A 17,284-nucleotide genomic window follows, 5' to 3' on the forward strand; every position below is an offset into this window, starting at 1 on the left:
AGACCCCGCCAGGTTCACTCTCTAACCCGTCTTCCTCTGCCTCCAGCTTCGGCTTCTTTCCCCGGGGCTCTGCTCCCTTCTCAGCCGTTCTCAGCAAGAAGGCCCGCCCGGCCCTTCACCTCCTGGTCCACGCCCGATCCCTACCTCTGCCCCTTCCCCGGGCAAAGGCGTAGGGGAAGGGGAGGGGAGGGGTAGCAAGGTGGTCTGAGCCCAACAGCGTGCAGCAGGGGCATTCAAGGTGGAGTCCATCCTGATGTTTCTGAGTTCGCAAAAGATGGGTTTGGAGGCGGGGGCGGGGTATCAGGTGTGCACACAAGATCACAGGAATACGCACACCCTCAAGCTCACGTATACATGTGCTTACGCACGTGTCCACACCACCCTCCTGCACTCGTGTAAACCTGTGCATTCTACACATGCATGTGCACCTACACACTCGTGCGCGGTGCACACTCATTGCACTTGTGGTCATAACGTGCAAACACACATACTCACCTGCACACTCACACCTCCATGCAAGTCACCACACAAGCCCTCGCAGGTGCAGTCTTCCGGCCGGGTGCTCACACATTCATGAACACACATGCACACCCATGCGCAAGCACACGTGTATCCTCACTAGACTGCGAGTGTTTCCATTAGCTTATGAGCTGCCTGCCGGCGGGGACTTCGGTTTCTTATCTGAATGCCTGGTTCAGGAAAGGTCTGTAGAAGGGTTTACGAGGAAAGGGGGTTGGATACGCTCACACCTACATACCACGGACTACGTAAGCAACCCCAGGACCACACTCACCGTGCCCTACAAACCATAGCGGGTCCCAATCGCAGGCCCCCCCCCCAGCAACCCAGGGAGGGTGCCACCAGTCTTTTGAGGGGAAGCACCCCACCTCAATGCCTACTCCTTGCTTGTCCCCACACATTCCTGATTCCCAGACAAGGAGGCCACCGAACAGAGAGCCTGTAAGGAGCAAATCTACAAAGCCCATCCCCACACCCTGATCTTGGCCATGTGTCGACCTCAGTTTTGACTCAGGAAAAAAAAAAAAAATAGTACTGCCCTCCCACATGACAGGAAGAGGGGGGAAGATCAAGTACACTTGGGAAGAGAGTATCTCAGCAGTTGGTAGGTGACTCCCTAGATCAGCTGAAGCTAATTTCTTCATTGGGGGGCTGAGGGGGGGCATCTGCCCTGGGAGCATCTTTCCCGTGTATCCAACAAAGTCCAGGGGACAGCCTCAGAAAGAACAGGTGGGCATCCCTGGGTCCTTGAGCACGAGTGTGATAAGCCACCACCTCCACGGCTGGGCAGGAGAGGCCAGGCAGTTAGCCCATCTCCAGAGATCCCTGAGGAATCCCTCCTCCCCAGCAGGGACCACCTCCAAACTGTCTCCTCCTCTGGCAGCTTTTCACAGCCCTGCCTCTCCTTTCCGAGTTCATGGAAGGCAGGAAGGGGCCTCGATGCAGGAAGGGGCATCTGAGCTGCTTACTACCAAGGGTATCGACAATGTGGCATTAATTTAAATACTCCTGTTATTAATTTATGATCCCGGTTACTATTATTGCTAAGGTTATCCGTCTCAACACGATTTAATATGACCCACACTACCATGGCTGGGCCCTGGCTTATTAATAATTTCCATGGTCTTGATCATTTAAGCCTTACTTCGACAATTACACACAGCAATTGTTACTATTATTAGCGGCATTTCTATGATTAAGCCTGAGCGCAAGACCACAATGTAGTGCTGAGAACCCGCGGGGGGAGGGGCCGCAAAGTATGTAGATGGAAGACCACTGAACTGAGAGTCAGGTAGGCCTGGCTGTACGCGTCTACGCACCCCATCCCCACCACGCACTCCCGGTTGTCTTAGGTGGGTTATGTCATCTCTCTCGGCCCCAGTTTCCTCGCCTATCAAGTGGGATTTTTTTTTTCTTTTTTTTTTTTTTGTAAGTAGGCTTCATGCCCAGTGCGGAACCCAATGCGGGGCTTGAACTCATGACCCTGAGTTCAAGAACTGAGCGGAGCTCAAGAGTCGGATGCTTAACCGACTGAGGCACCCAGGCACCCCTCAAGTGGGAATTTTTTTAAAAGCTCCGTGGGGGGGCGCCTGGGTGGTTCAGTCTGTTGAGCGTGGGACTTCGGCTCAGGTCATGATCTCGAGGTAGGTGAGTTCGAGCCCCGCCTTGGGCTCTGTGTTGACAGCTCAGAGCCTGGAGCCCGCTTCGGATTCTGTGTCTCCCTCTCTCTCTGCCCCTTCCCCACTCGCTCTCTCTCTCTCTCTCAAAAATAAATAAACATTAAAAAAAATTTTTTTTTAGTAAAAATAAAAAAATAAAAAGCTCCGTGGGTGAGGGGGCTGGGGTGGCTCAGTCAGTTAAGCATCTGACTCTTGATTTCGCCTCAGGTCATGATCTTGTGTGTGGCTCATGAGATCGAGCCCTGCATGGGGCTCTGAGCTGAAGGCACAGAGCCTGCTTGGGATGCTCTCTCTCCATCTCTCTCTGCTCCTGCTCTGCTCAGGTTCTCTCTCTCTCTCTCTCTCTCTCTCTCTCTCAAAATGAATAAACACTTAAAAAAGTCTGAAATGGGCTTGGTGAAGAATAAATGAGGTAATACAGTGTCCACCACAAGGAAAGACTTGATCTCATTTTACTCACTCAGCACATATTTATTGAGCACCTACTACATGCCACACGCTTGTTGGAGGCCCTGGGGACACAGCGGTGAATAGCAGCTGCCCTCGTGGAGGCTTCCAGGTTCTAGGTATTTGATGTGAAGTACTATTCTATGAGGTGGCACCTTGACTCGACCATCCTGTAGATAGCGTGGCTGTGATCGGGACGTTCCTTCGCTGGGACCATTACCGTCACCGCGACTGTCACCATCACGGCCTCCTGTGCCAAAACCATCCCCGTACTATGACCACCATCCCCGTGACACCAGCACCACTACCAGAACCAGCACGGCCATCGCGGCCACACCCACAATCACCCCCATCACTACCATGACAGTGGGACAATCGCCACCACCGTCACCATCATCGCCATGACTGCTGGGCCAACCGCCTTCCTGCTTCTGCGCCCCCACCCCCACCACACACTCTCCAAGGCTTCCCGAACCTGATAGTGACCCTGAGGTGAGAAGGTGAGGATGTCAATGGGAGTAGCATTGGGGGTCAAGCGACATCTTCAGAAGTCAACATGTGTGGCCCCCCCCCCGCATGCACCTGGCCACCCCTCCATCACCCGCCCTCCCCCACCGGGAGGCAAGCTCCTAATACACACCCCCTGTCCTCCCGTCCCGCGGGGACCCCTCACCTCAGGCCCCCTGAAAGACACCACTCACAGCTCCCTGTGCCCGTCCCCAGCAGTCCCTGGGGAACCAGCCTGAAGCCCCAGCCAGACCATGAGAACTCGCATCTGTGGAGACGTCCTATGGGCAGGGAGATCCACACATTACCTCCTCGAATCCTCACTGGGTCCCCCTGAAGGAGGTGCTGGGATTGACATTCTACAGATAAGAGATTGAGGCTCGAAGAGGGTAAGCCACTGGCCCAAGGAACCACCCCTGCCCCCACCCCAGGCAGGAAGCAGTGGGTAAGTGGCCAGTGTAATACACAAGGCCCCCACAGCCACACTTCTCCCTGTCACTCTTTCCCTCCATCCCTGCCCCTCCAGCCCTCACCCTGAGTTGGGGGGATAGAACCTGCCATGTCAGAGAGACTGTACTCTGTCCTTCCATGCTACCACTCAGGGGCCCCCTCCTGACACCCGTTCATGGAATCTGGGCTTGGGGGCCCAGGTGGGAGGAATGGAGGTAACCCCGGGGACGATCTTTGTCTTTTGCTCCAAGGCATGATGTTCAAGCTCTCTCAGTGAGCGCTCACTTTTCCTGCTTTGGGGGAATCGCCTCCCCTACCCGCACCCCCACCACCACCACCCCCGGTTCCAAAATCCAGCCAGAGAAGGGGTGAAGGGAGATGGGCAAGAAGACAACAATTTCTGCGGGGGAGGGGAGGGGAGAGGAGGTGCGGGGCCTCCCCCCCCCCAGCTGCAGCCCATCTGCCCTGGGCAGGCGGCCAGGCAAGGTAAGTGAAACCCGCTGCCCCCCATTAGGAGCTGGCTCAGTGGTGGCTTTGAAGCGTGATGCAGTGATTACCTCTGAGCTGACTCCTTCTGGGCTGCAAGGGGGACCCTGACCCACAAAGGGGGAGGGTGGGCGCCCTGGGACTGGTTTGGGTCAGTGCAGTTTGATTCTGGAGCAGCGTCAGTAAATGTGAGGGGGTGGGAGAAATTAGCCAGTTTCCGAGTCCAGTTGGGTTAACTGGAGTGTCAAAGCGGGCCAGTTCACAGGGCCCTCCCTCACCTCCTGCCCCAGCCTCAGAGGCCTCCACTCGCCCCCTGCAAGGGCCCTGCCTGACCCATATTCATCAGCCGCCCCCCCACCCCCCACCGCAAGCCCTTGCCTGGGTTCCGCTTCCTTCAGAATGGTCTTCTCTCTTCCTTTGACATAACAGTGAAATTGGTCAAGGCTTCTACCTTCCCATCTGTAGTCTTTTCCTTCAGAAACCACCCTCTCTCCTGTGCCCTGTTTCGCATCCATATCTCTCATCAAGGAATCACAGATCCGATCCATTCATCAGACATCATCCGCAGTAGGGACTTAATTCCCCCAGACTTTGGGACTGGGAGAAGGGGTGCCCCGAGAGGGCAATGCTCTACCTGAGGGCTTGGTGGAGTGTTCCAGGCCTTGTGGTAAGGGTGTGGGGGAGAGATTCAGGTACCCCAAGCCCCAGGGAGGCGGTCCTTTTTGCTAACTCCAGGGCCCAACCCTCCCTGGCCTTTTGTTCGAGCCTCTGCCCTCGTCTCTGTGGGTGGCTATCCTCCAGAAAGTTCCTCCTTGCCAGCCCTCAAGGATCGCAGCGCTGTCCCGCAGTTCTGAAGGACTCAGTCGTCCGTCTCACTTTTTATTCTGCATCCAAAGACAGTCAAGACATTTTAAAGAAAAACTAAGCAGGCTTACACCATGGCTGGAGCCGGGCAAAGCCAGCAGGTGGGAAGGTAAGAGGATGGGGCATCAGAAGACCCAGGTACCAGTCTACCATTATTTGCCAGTGCCCTGGGCCCAGTCCCCTCCCACACCCCCTCCCCTCAGCCTCAGTTTCCTCATCTGTAAAAATGGGTGTGAGATCCCAGTCTCCCAGAGCTGCTGCAAGGAGTCAAAGCAGTATTGAGTGAGGGTGCCCCGAAAGTCAAGGGGGCTTGTGAGATGTCAATTACTCTCGTTCTATTTGCTGCTGCTGCTGCTGATGGCTTCTGGCCTGCAGGCTGGGGACCGGATGAGGGGTGAGATGACATGTCAGCACTGGAGACCCAGGCTCCGGGGCCTTCCTGCTGCAGATAAGAGCCAGACCTGTGACAGGGCCTTGGGCTCCGCACAATTCCCACGGGAATCACTGCGGGGAGGAGCTATCCCAGGCTCGAGCTTATCTTCTCCCTGGCGCGTCTGGGAAGTAGGGTCAAGTGCAATTGTCTGGGTTGGTTCCTAGCAGGGGAGGGTAAAGGGGAGGAATGCACAGTCTGGCAAGTCTCTCAGTCAAGGGAAGACCCCCAAGAGGGCCCAGGAAGGGGAAGGAGCTGAAGCAGGAGTATCCCTTCTCTGTCCCACCCTTCCAAGGCTGGGGGGGGGGGGCCCTGAGACGAGGCTGAACGTGTAAGAACAGAGGGCCCCAGGCAGCCAGCTCTCCCTACACCCGCCTGCTCTCTCGGTCCTATCATATCCACTGGCCATGAGCGCCCCCTCCCTCGGAGGAAAGAGAAGAGACCACCCTGCCCTGGGGACAGGTCCTGCTGAGGCAGGAGACCAAGCCCTCGAGCCCTCGCCCTGGAAGTCCCCCTGCTCTAAAGAGAGAGAGAGAGAGACGTGGTCTCTAGGCTGCAATCTGCTGGCCCAAGGGAGCGGAGAGGCGGGTCTGGAACATGGAGAGGAACTTCAACGCCACTTTCCACTCCTATGCTGGGCTTGGACAGGGGTGCGGCGGGCAGGGGCAACTCATGGCCTTAGGGATCTCCCAGTCTAAGGGGCTCCCAGTCAAACAGTGATTCACACCTGGGGCAGGAGCACAAGAGTGCTCCTAGTTACACACTCTAGGCCAGGACTCGGATCTCAGGAGTGGAAGCCACCACCGCCCCCACCCCCCGGCCGTCTACAATTGGGGAAACTGAGGCCCCGAGAAGCGCACGATGTATTCCAAGTCGCTCAGTGGGTCCATTGCAAAGAAGGGGATTACGAACCCGTTTTGGCAGTTTCAGCTGAAGGAGGCAGGAGGTGAGGGTTGTCCCCTCAGCTTGCCCCTACTTCCGTGACCTGAGACCACTCCCAGGGCCTCTCCTGTTCCCCACCTGCCATGAGAGGAAAGTGGTCCTTCCCAGACCACCCCTGCTCCCCCTCTCTAGGGAGTCTGAAGCCAGGTTCCTGTCCAGCCCCAGCCTTGTCCAGCCCACGGTGCCCGGAGGAGGGGAGGCAGGTGCGGGAGGTGCAGGGGGGACGAGGAGGGGGGATCTCCTGGAGGAGCCAGCGGGCGGAGGAAAGTGCTGAGTCGGCACTCAGAGCCTCAGCCACCTCCGCTCCTGTTCCATTATTCATCCGTGTAAGAGGCTCTCCCGCCTCCTTTCTGACCCAGGCCCAGTCTCCAGGAAAGCCTTTGCCCACCCCCCAACGTCCCCCCTCAGCTGGAAACTCTTAAGCAAAAAGGTCGTCAAGATGATTAAATGCGAACAGATTTTCAGCTCTTTTTCCACTTTAATTAAAAATGGGCTCTCTGTTCAGAGGAAGCTGGAGACAGAACAGCGGCTCCCCGAAGGCCCCTGGGCTGAAAAACTGAGGGAAAAACACTCAAGAGATGTCTGAAGGTTGGCCTGCGGTGGCCTGGGGTCAGGGGCCTGGCCTGCACAGCCACCACCCGCCCACAGGCCCTGCCCGCAGAGGACAGAGGGGGCCTGGAGTCCCCTAGGCCCAGGAACAGAGCAGGGACACAGGCAGGTGGGTGAACAAGCAGGGGAGCTGAGCTCCCCATATCTAGGGTGGGGATGGGCTGGGAAGCAGAAGGGACTCCATTCCCACAAACCCTCACGATTGCCCCCCCCACCCCCCGCCGTCCTGGTCTGGGGTGGGAACATGCCTTCAAGAAGGGGTAGAGCCTGACCCAGAGAACACAGGATAGAAAATAAGAAATGGGTTAGGGGCACCTGGGTGGCTCAGTCGGTTGAGCGTCCGACTTCGGCTCAGGTCATGATCTCACAGCTTGTCAGTTCGAGCCCCCCGTCGGGCTCTGTGCCGACAGCTCAGAGCCTGGAGCCTGCGGCTGCTTCTGTGTCTCCCTCTCTCTCTGCCTCTACCCCACTCTCATTCTGTCTCTCTCGAAAATAAACATTAAAAAAATTTTTTTAATAAAAAAAAGAAAAGAGAGAGAGAGACGGGTTAGTAGCTTCCAAACAACCCAGAGGCAAACGCAGCAGGGGCCCAGCATAGGGAAAAGAAGAACGGGGTGCTCGCGTGGGAGGGGAGCCTACAGTGGTGGGAAGGCTGGGAAGGCTTCGGGATGGGGAGCCAGACCAGGACACGGTGCATTTTGTTAAGAAGATGGGGAGATAGAGAGCAGGGAGAAGCCAGCAGAAGAACTCAACCCTTCTCTCTCTCTCTCTCTCTCTCCCTCCTATCAGGGATCAGGAGCTGGAGAGAAGGGAAGGAGTGGCAGAGGAAGGGATTTGGTAGAGACACCTGAGAACATCCGCAGGGGAGGAGGAAGGCGGGTGGGGGCGGGGGGAGCTGGCACAGGCTTCGGGAACAACAGGAGCCCACAGCCCTCGGTCACCGATCCCATTTCCGGTCTGGCCCCAGCCCCTGGCAAGCCCTGGAGCAGAGCTCCCCTCTGAGAGGACGGTTGCCTTGAAGTTCCTCTTGTGTTCCAGACCGCCTCTGCGCTAAAGAGGCCAGGCTGCCGAAGTAGCCGCCAGGCCCGGGGAGGAAGGCCTCCCACCGCTTCCGGTACCTGTGCTGGGTGGTCCCACCTGCCCTCCACTCAGGGGACAGCCCTTGGTCCTCATCCCGGGGAAGAAAAGCGCTCTCTTCCTGGTGAACCCCCTGGGTGTCTGGGGGCAGCCCAGAACCCTCAACCCGCTGCTCAGCTCTGGTGAGAGGGTCCCAGCTGGGCGCTTCAGAGTCGCCCCCCCCCCCCCCCGTCTTTTGGCCCCAGCCCCCTGCCACCACTGAGGATGCACCTGACGAAGTCAGGGGAGCAGGCGCAGCGAGAACCACCAACTCGGCGAAGGTGCCCCGGGGAGGTCCCGTGCACCATGAACTATGCCCAAGGAAAGGACCTTCCCAGGGCAGGGAGGGGAGGACATTCTGAACAGGGGGTATAGGGGGGTGACAGGGAGCGATCAGTGTGGGGGTTGTGCGAGGGATGGGGGAGCAAATGGGCCCGGATGGAGCTGGCCACACCGGTTGGGGGCACTCAGAAGTCCCATTTCCGTTGTTAGTGATAGATCACCCTTCCTTGTTGAAATGCCCGTCCTGCTCCTGGCGGGGGGCGGGGGGGGGGTGGCAGTTGGCAGGATCATAGTCCAAACCTCCTGCTTCTCCAAAAATCTTCCTAATCCACCCTTTCTCTCCTTCCAAACCAGGCGGCTGGGGAATGGCTGTCTCTGTTTCGCCCTTGTCCCCCCGGCTTCTCCCTCCCTGCCTGCTTTGGTAGAATGGGCGTCTTTGCCCAGCTCTTGGGCACAGCCCTCCCCGCTCTCTCAGTTCCACGGGCTACCCTGCCGAATGCCACCCAGATCCTCAGCCTGGCACCTGCTCCTCCAGGAAGGACACGTGGTCGGGAGAGGATGGGGGGGGGGGCGGTGCTGGCCCGCTGCCGGGTGGACGGGACGCCTGGATCCCCAACAGCCTGAGTCCCCCACTTCTCAGAGAGAGCTATTCACCCAAGCAGCCCCCCAGCTTTGGGCTTTGTCTCCTTCCTTCTACTTTTAGAAAACCCAGGGACTCCACGGCAGGGAGTAGCCTATTTAGACAGAGCCCAAATGGAGCAGCGTGGGGAGGGGAGCAGACGGGGCGGGAAGCGTGTCTCTGTTGGCGGGCCCCGCTTTGCCCGGAACTCGCTTTTCCTCCCCGGTGTTAATTATCAAAATTAACCGAACACTATAAATAACCCAACTCAGAGACTTGAAGAGCCTCGCTTCTAATTAATTCATTTCCAATCAAGACACTTCTAGGCCCCCCTACCCTAGAATCCGAGGCATGGGAATCTCATTGTGCAGCTTTTCAAATAACGAACCCAACCGTCCCCTCGCTCCTGAGCCGTGAAAGCTCAAAGAGAAAAGAGAGGAGGAAAAACACTCTGCTTTCTTGGAAGGGGGTAGCCTATAAATAACCCCATATTGGTGCATTTGATGGACGACGTTCGCGTCTCGATTGGCTTTTGTTGGGATGAGGAGACGCAGAGGGTGGGGGCCGGGTGATGGAGGCTTCCAACCTGCTGCCTCCTTTACTGGGCAATAAATTTAAAGCAAGACCGTGAGCACCATCCAAGGCCTCCGTGTTGGCTAGGGCCGGGGAGACTGATCGATAGAGGAGGAGGGGTGGGGAAGGGGGGAGAGAGAGAGAGAAAGAGAGAAAATGCAAGTCTAGGGGAAGTGTCAGGGAGGAGAAGGTGGGGGCGGGGCGGGGTGGGGGGAGAGGCATTTTCATCGCCACCTTGCAAGAGACCCTCGCCGGAGACCCACCGACCTGCTCCAGCCTTGTGTCCAGCTGCCTCCTGTCAAGATCCTCTGCGCCTCTTCTCCCTGGGTGTCGGTGACCTTTGTGGTCTGTGTGCCCCACCCAGGTCCCCCAGCAGCCCCCCAGCAGCCTGGCTCCCTGCTGTAGGGGAAGGGGCAGGCTGTGCATGACCTTCCAGGACCAAATGCCCCGCTGGACAGGGCGGGGGGGCGGGGGCGGGGGGGCAGGGGACAGAACTGAGTCAGAGGAGGAGGGACTCAGAGAGGGAAGGGGAAAGAGGCGCTAAGTCAGTGAAGAGACAAGAGGAAGGAGTAAAAAGCAGGACTGAGAGACAGACAGAGAGAGGGACAGAGGTGGAAGGAGAGGGGGTGCTGAGGCCTGGGAGGCCAGGGCTGGGAGCACTGAATTTCGCTCCTCTTGAGCTCCGGCTTCCCTCCCCGCAAAATGGCCTTAAGATCAGCCCTTTCCTCCCCGCAAGGTGGTTGTGAAGATTGAACGAGAGTAAATATGCATGAAACTCAGGGCACCTGGGTGGCTCCGTCGGTTGGGCGCCGGACTTCGGCTCAGGTCATGATCTCACGGTTCGTGAGTTCGAGCCCCGCATCGGGCTCTGTGCTGACAGCTCAGAGCCTGGAACCTGCTTCGGATTCTGTGTCTCCCCCTCTCTCTCTGCCCCTCCCCCCCCCCCGCCTCTCCCCTGCTCGTGCTCTGTCCCTCTCTCTCTCAAAAATAAATAAACGTTAAAAAAATTTTAATATGCACGAAACTCTCACCCAGGGGCCTGGCGGGAAAGGAGTGCTCACCTCAAGATGGCTGCTGTTACTACCCTCATTAGGCTATATCATTACTCCTAGTGGTACGAGGAGAGAGGGGTCCTGCAGTAGGGCTGATGTCCCCTTCCTTGTCTGGCCCCTGGTTGTGAGCGCCGCCCCCCCCCCCCACCATGGACGCATAGTCTTCTCTCCCCCTTCCCCCCTGCAGTGGAGCTTTGGCCCAGCCACCAGACTGGGGTCCAGAGAGCAGGGCTGTGGCCCGCACCCCAGGCCGGGGGCTTTGCTGGACTGTGTCTCTTCCCTCAGACTGGGAATGCCTCCGGGGGGTGGGGGGGGGCAGCCCGGGCTTTCTTCTCCCTCTGAGTGCCCTGCCCTGGTCCTTCCCAGCCAGAGGGCTCCACGTGTGGGGCAGGTGGTTGACCGAGTGGCCTGGGGAAACCACGGAACCCCAGGCCCTAGGGGGGTTGCCTTTGGCCGGCCTCTTTCCCCACCGCCGTGGCCTCCCCCGTCGGATGCGGCCGCTCTCCCCACCTGGTCCTACTCCTCCAGCTTCGACCCCCTCCACTCCAGCTGAGATTAAGGGAGGGAGATTAAGGGAGGGACCAGGTGGGGAGAGTGGCCCCTTTCCCACCTACATCCTGTCCCCGGGCCTCTCCTTTCCGCAGGCTGGGGAGGGGGCTGCTGGGAGCCAGCCCCCGGGCAATCTGATCTCCATTAGACCCTTCTCTGGTTCTCATTAGTGCAGCCCCGGAGGCTTCGGAAACGTGTAATTTCCCGGCGGCTTTTCTCTCCTGCCTCTGCCTTTTGAGGTCCCTCTACCACCCCAGTCTTCTTTTTTTTTTTTAATTTTTTTTAATGTTTATTTATGACAGAGAGAGAGAGAGAGAGAGAGAGAGCGCGCATGAGGTGGGGAGGGGCAGAGAGAGAGACACACACACAGAATCCGAAGCAGGCTCCTGGCTCTGAGCGATCGGCACAGAGCCCGACGCAGGGCTCGAACTCACAGACGGCGAGATCATGACCTGAGCCGAAGTCGGACGCTCAACCGACTGAGCCACCCAGGTGCCCCCGCCACCCCAGTCTTCTCTGGAGACCTCTCCTCTAGTGGACAGGCATTGGGAGCACAGAGTCACCAAAGCACTATGGGGAGGGGATTACGATGTGACCTTCAATCTCAGCCCAGCTCCGGACCCTCAAGGAGCAGAATGCTGCCTTTCTTCCTAAATAAAAAATAACTCTGGAGGAGGGGGGGGGAGGGTGCCTGGGTGGCTCGGTCTGTTAGGCGTCTCACTCTTGGTTTCGGCTCAGGTTACGTTCTTGCGTCGGTGGGTTCGAGCCCCACATGGGGCTCCGCGCTGACAGGGCAGGGCCCGCTTGCGCTCCCTCTCTGCCCCTCCCCTGCTCGCTCGCTCTCAAAGTAAATAAACAAACTTAAAAACATTAAAATAAAATCATAAGAAATCAATTTCAAAAATAACCCTGGGGGTGCCTGGATGGCTCAGTCGGTTGCGCGTCTGACTTTCGGTTTCAGCTCAGGCCATGATCTCACGGTGCGTGGGTTCGAGCCCCGGGGCCAGCTGCACACCTGCTCTCTCAGAGCCTGCTTGGGACTCTCCGTCTCCCTCTCTCTCTCTCTCTGCCCCTCCCCCACTCGTGTGCATGCTCTGTCTCTCTCAAAATAAATAAATAAACTTAAAAAAAAAAATAACTCCCTTCTCACCCCTTCCTTCTGCTTGGGCCCCCTGTCCTTCCCTCCCCCTCTTGCGGGATACACCCCAGAGTCCCGGCCAGGGTGAAGGGGTTGCTGCAGCCTAAGCCCTGTGCCTGGCACTGAGGGAGGCAGGCAGGAATACGTAAGCGGCACGAATGGTCCAGCTAACAAATGAACCGAGTCGGGGCAGCGGGGGAGGGGAAAGAACTCAGCCAAAGAAAAAACCTGCCGCCAATGACGTTCAGTTCATCACCCCTGGGTATTTCTCCAGCCTCATCACCCCACCACGTCCCCTTCCGGAACTATCTCCCTCTCTCCTACTCGCCAGCACAGGAAATCACCTCTTCTGGGAAGCCCTCCCTTTTATTCCAGTCTGAGTGAGCCCCGCGTGGACCCCAGGCACCCTGCTTCCCTCCCGGCCACCAGCACAATGTGCCGCGGAGGGGGGGGTTGGGGATTGCCTTGTCCCTCCATCTGGGCGCTGAGCCCCTTGGGGACGGCGGCGATTGTGTCTGTTATCCATCTGGTGTCCTCCTGGCCCGGGTAACAAGTATGCGATCACTGCCGATGCACGAATGCACACACAAAGGAATGAAGGAAGGAAGGAAGGAGCAGACGTACTGACAGCCTAAACGCCAGCTAGCAGTGGGCCGGGGAGGTCAAAGACACGCCCCTCTATGAACTTCAAGCGACTGTCAAACGCCGTGATTGGCAAGCAGGGGGCAGCCCAGGGAGAGGGGTAAGTGGGAAAAAGCAGAATTGCGACTCACGCGACCCAATATGCCACGCGCCCAAGGGCCAGAAGGGAGCAATTGTATTGTGTGTTTTTTTCCTTTTTTTAAGAATCCTCCTTTCATGTCAGATTCTCGTGTTTACAATTCACAGATGGCTGTTTAAGGACTTTCCGATGCCGTCAGGGACAGGGAGAAACCCCCAGATGCACAGGAGAGATTGTGGGCAGGGGGTTCCCCATCATTCCCCGTCTTGTGTCTCTGGTTCCTCACTGTTCCCACCTGCTCGTCCAGGACTGGGTGGTGGCCTGGCCTAGCCCATATCTGCTGGAGGGGGAGGAGAGCAGGGGAGGGTGGCCACAGAGCCTAAACAGCCCTGATTGAGTGTCTCAACGGACAGGCCTGGGCAGTGCCCAGATGGAGTGTGGCGGACATCATGCCTGCCCTCTGGGGCTTCCAGAATGTTCCAAACACACAGATGGGAACAGACATGGATGGGCAGCCAGGAACAAAAATAAAAGAGAATGTTAAAGCAGGCTCTGTGCGTATACACACACATATAAGGTGACCCTCTCTCTTCTCACTGCTTGGTGAACTCCTATTCACCCTTCAAGGCCCAATTCATTTATCCAGTCATTCATGTATTCATTCGTCACGGACACCTATTGCCTAGCACCACTTTGCTCTTTTTAGCTTATGGGAAACCTCCTCTCCCCAACTCTCTTGTAGGGAGAGGGTTACTTTCGTTCTGCTTTTACCCCCCTGGCCACTCTGGGAGGGGTCCTATGACCCGAACCTGGTAAATTAGTGTATACAATGCCCCTGTCATGCGATTGGCTCAAGGGTGAGCATATCACTGAATCCACCCAGTGACAGCCAGTCCTGGGCTTCCTCTGGGACTACAGGGAAAGAAGTGCTTTCTTTGTGCTGGGGATGTTGACCTAGACTATTATAAGCCTTCTTACCGTCCCTTGGGGAGACCCTGACTAAGAACGAAAGCCTGACTGAGATGGTCTGAGAGAAGCTCACGCAAGAAGAAGACAGAGGCAAGAGGTGCTCAGTGACAACAGGTAGCACCTGCGCCTGGCTTTGCCGGACTTTGCCTCCTCCGGGAAATTTCCATGATGTTGAACAATATTCTCTCTCCCCTTTTTTTTTTTTTCCCTTAAAAAGTTTGCGATGACTTTCTGTCACTTACAACCCAAGAGCTCCTGACTAACGCACCATTAATTTGTCACTGCGCTCCTGCTCTGTGCCAGGAGCTGGGTGGTGGAATCCAAGGGGCAGGGGGGGACTGAGGCACAGCCCCCTGCCTTCAAGGGGCTCAGAGTCACCTGAGATCTTCCAAATGCTGCCCCTCTGTGCTATGGCCAGCTTCCACAGACAGTGAGTCCCCTTCTCCCCTCCGCTCCTGGAGGTATGCTCATATTCCGTGGCCACCTATTACATACGGGGCTCTGTGGTTCTTCCTACCGTCCTAATGTCCTGGGCTATGTCTACAGCTGTCCCTACCTCTGCCTCTTAAACCGTGAGCTCTTTGACGATGGGCGCCATGCTGGTGAATCCCCAGTACCTAGGGCAGCGCCCGACACCTGCTTCTTGCTTGCATTCGTTTTGAATGAATAAGCGAGTGCTTATCTCTCCGGTGTTTACCAGCGTTGAGGCAGCAGGCAGCCAAGGAAAGGTACAACAGTATGTAGAGCAGAGGGACCTGGGGAGTCCTAGATCCAGAAAAGCCAGCCCACTGCCCCGCTCAGTCCCATGAGCCTTCCTGCAGAAGCATTCCACACAGTCGAACCACAGGCATCCCTGTCTGAAACTCTGCCCTGCCGCAAGCCCCGCCCATGGTGTCCCCACCCCCCCACTGGCCACTATCTGGACCTGTGTGAGGTGTCACTGCAGCCTGTCCCTCTGAGGCTCATTGGCCCATCTTGCACACAGCTCTCTCTCACCAACATGGCCCCGGGGCCGCCCGGAGTGATGAGGACTGCCTCACTCTGCCTCCAGACACCGTCCCTCCTTCCTTCTCCTCCTTGCATCCCTCTCCTCTGTTCTTCTCTACCCCTTCCCTTCCCATCTCTCCATCATCGTCCGCCGTTCCTTTCCCTGCTCCTCATCTGTTTCTCCAGCCCTCCTGCCTTCCCACTGGGCCAGTCTTCCCTGACCATGTCTGCAGCTGGGTAAATTTCTGTAAACAATTCAGTTTGTAATAGATTCAATTGTATTACATCCTTATTAGAAGCTTATAGCATTTGGGAAGAGGGACTCGGGCGGCTAAGAGGCTGATATCCTCCCTGACTGCTTGAGTGCCTGGGAGTGGAGTGCTCCCATTTTCAAATTAACTTGGGCTTCACATATTTCATTATCTCCCCACATTTCCCCCTGTCGAATCATCCGGAGCATCTCTCTTTCCTTCCTCTCTGCTTGAGAGAGTTCCCCCCCCCCCCGCAACCTTTGTCCAGTCCCAGAAGATAGTCCCTGAGAGCAGGAAAGATGGGGGCTATACAGCAAGAAGGACTTCCGGGTGGGTAGGGCATGAAAAGACTCCTTAGAAAGAAGGAGAGGAGCGGAGGAAGGTGAGAGAGACTCCGTCAGTGGAAAACTGTGGTCATGGGTGGGAGAGGAGGAGGCCAGCCCCCTCAGCCCCAAACCCGGGGCCCCGGGACCCACGGAGCAGCTGACACGGGTCTCCAATCCAAGACCCGGACGGGGAGTGGGAGAAAACAGCTGCACACATCTGGAAGATGCTTGCCCAGCTCCCTCCATTAGGCCAGGCACCAGCCGGCTGCGTTTGATGTTTGATCTTGCCTTCAGTGCAGGGAAGAAGCCAATGAGATGGCAGAGACCGCTCATGCAGCCACCCCCTGCCACCAGCCTGGCTCCCCTCCCCAGATCCCCTGACAGCCCAAACCAACTTCCAAGGCATAAATGAAATGCCAGAAAACCAAACCCTGACCCCACCCCCACCCCCCTCCCCACAGCAGCGGAGCCAAAGCCAATTCCCCATGAGTGGGGGGTGGGGTGCTGGAGCCTCCTACCCACCCGCACCCCTCCCCATGCCTTTCTTGTCTGTCCCAGGCCCTAGGAGAGAGGCTCAGCGCCAGACCACAGTCATGCCTCATTTTGGTTCTTTTCGCTGAGGGCAGGTAATTGATCAAGATTTTGGAGGGCGGGGGAGGCAGGGAGTGAATGGTAAAGACTCATCTGGAAGAGGAAGTGTCTGTGGAGAGCTAGGAAGGGCAGCAAACTGCTATTAAGTAGGACTGGAACAGAGAGCAGGGAATGCAAAGCTAACGTGCACTTATTGAGCGCCTGCGGCATGCATATATACCAAGGTGAATGAGATGGTCCAGTGGGGGAGGCAGACATACAAGCAGACATAAGCATGGTGACAAGGACAGTAAAGGCACCCACGAATGCCGTGGATGGAAGGCGTTAATTCCACCAGGGAGAGAAGCAGAGGGCTTCATGGAGGCGGAAACACTTGAGCTGGGCTGCGAAGGGTGACTATGAGCAAGCCGGGCAGAGAGAAAGGGGGAAGAGCCTTCCAGAACCTTCCAGGCAACAAAGCAACACAAGCACAGATTTGGGGGTGGGGGTGGGGGGGGGACCAATGTAACCCCTGGACTGTAGCAAAGGCTGTGATAACGTGTGCAGGGTGGGGTGGGCAGAGGAGGTGTTGGAAAAAGCTCATGCTTACCAACCCTTCGCGTTTACACAGCACTTTATAATCTGCAGGGTGCTCTCCAAAGTCACAATCTCATCAAACCTTCACCCCAAGCGGGGGGGGGGGGGGCAGGGGGGCAAGATGTCCAGTATACGAACGGGGAACCGGAAGCTCGGAGAAGTCAAGCGACTGACCCCGAGTTCATCTGCTGCTAGGGGTCAGATTAGCCGACTGCGTCTGAACTGAGTAAGCCCAGTGAGGAGTCCCTGGCCCCTGTGAAAGACAGGGGTGGGGTGGGGCATCCAGACTGAGGCACCAGGTGGGCGTGGCAGCAACAGAGAAGCAGTGGGCAAGAAGGCAGGGGCAGCCCAGGCAGACTTCCTGGCGGAGGGAGCCACGAGTTTGGTTGGGATGCAGAGGAGGGGTGGAGGCAGGGAGTACCAGTGGGAAATAGCGGGGGCAGTCGCTGGCCGACAGGCTGAGCTCACCCGGCACAGGGGCGGTGGCCGTGCTGCCTATTGGCTGGAACGGAGCCGGAGTGGGGTGACCTGGTATGACAGCAAGGGAAGGGTCCGCCAGCACTCCTGAGGGACACCAGACACTTTGGGCTTCAGCCGGGAG

The sequence above is a fragment of the Panthera tigris genome, chromosome E1 (assembly GCF_018350195.1).
Source record: "Panthera tigris isolate Pti1 chromosome E1, P.tigris_Pti1_mat1.1, whole genome shotgun sequence".
NCBI lineage: Eukaryota > Metazoa > Chordata > Mammalia > Carnivora > Felidae > Panthera > Panthera tigris.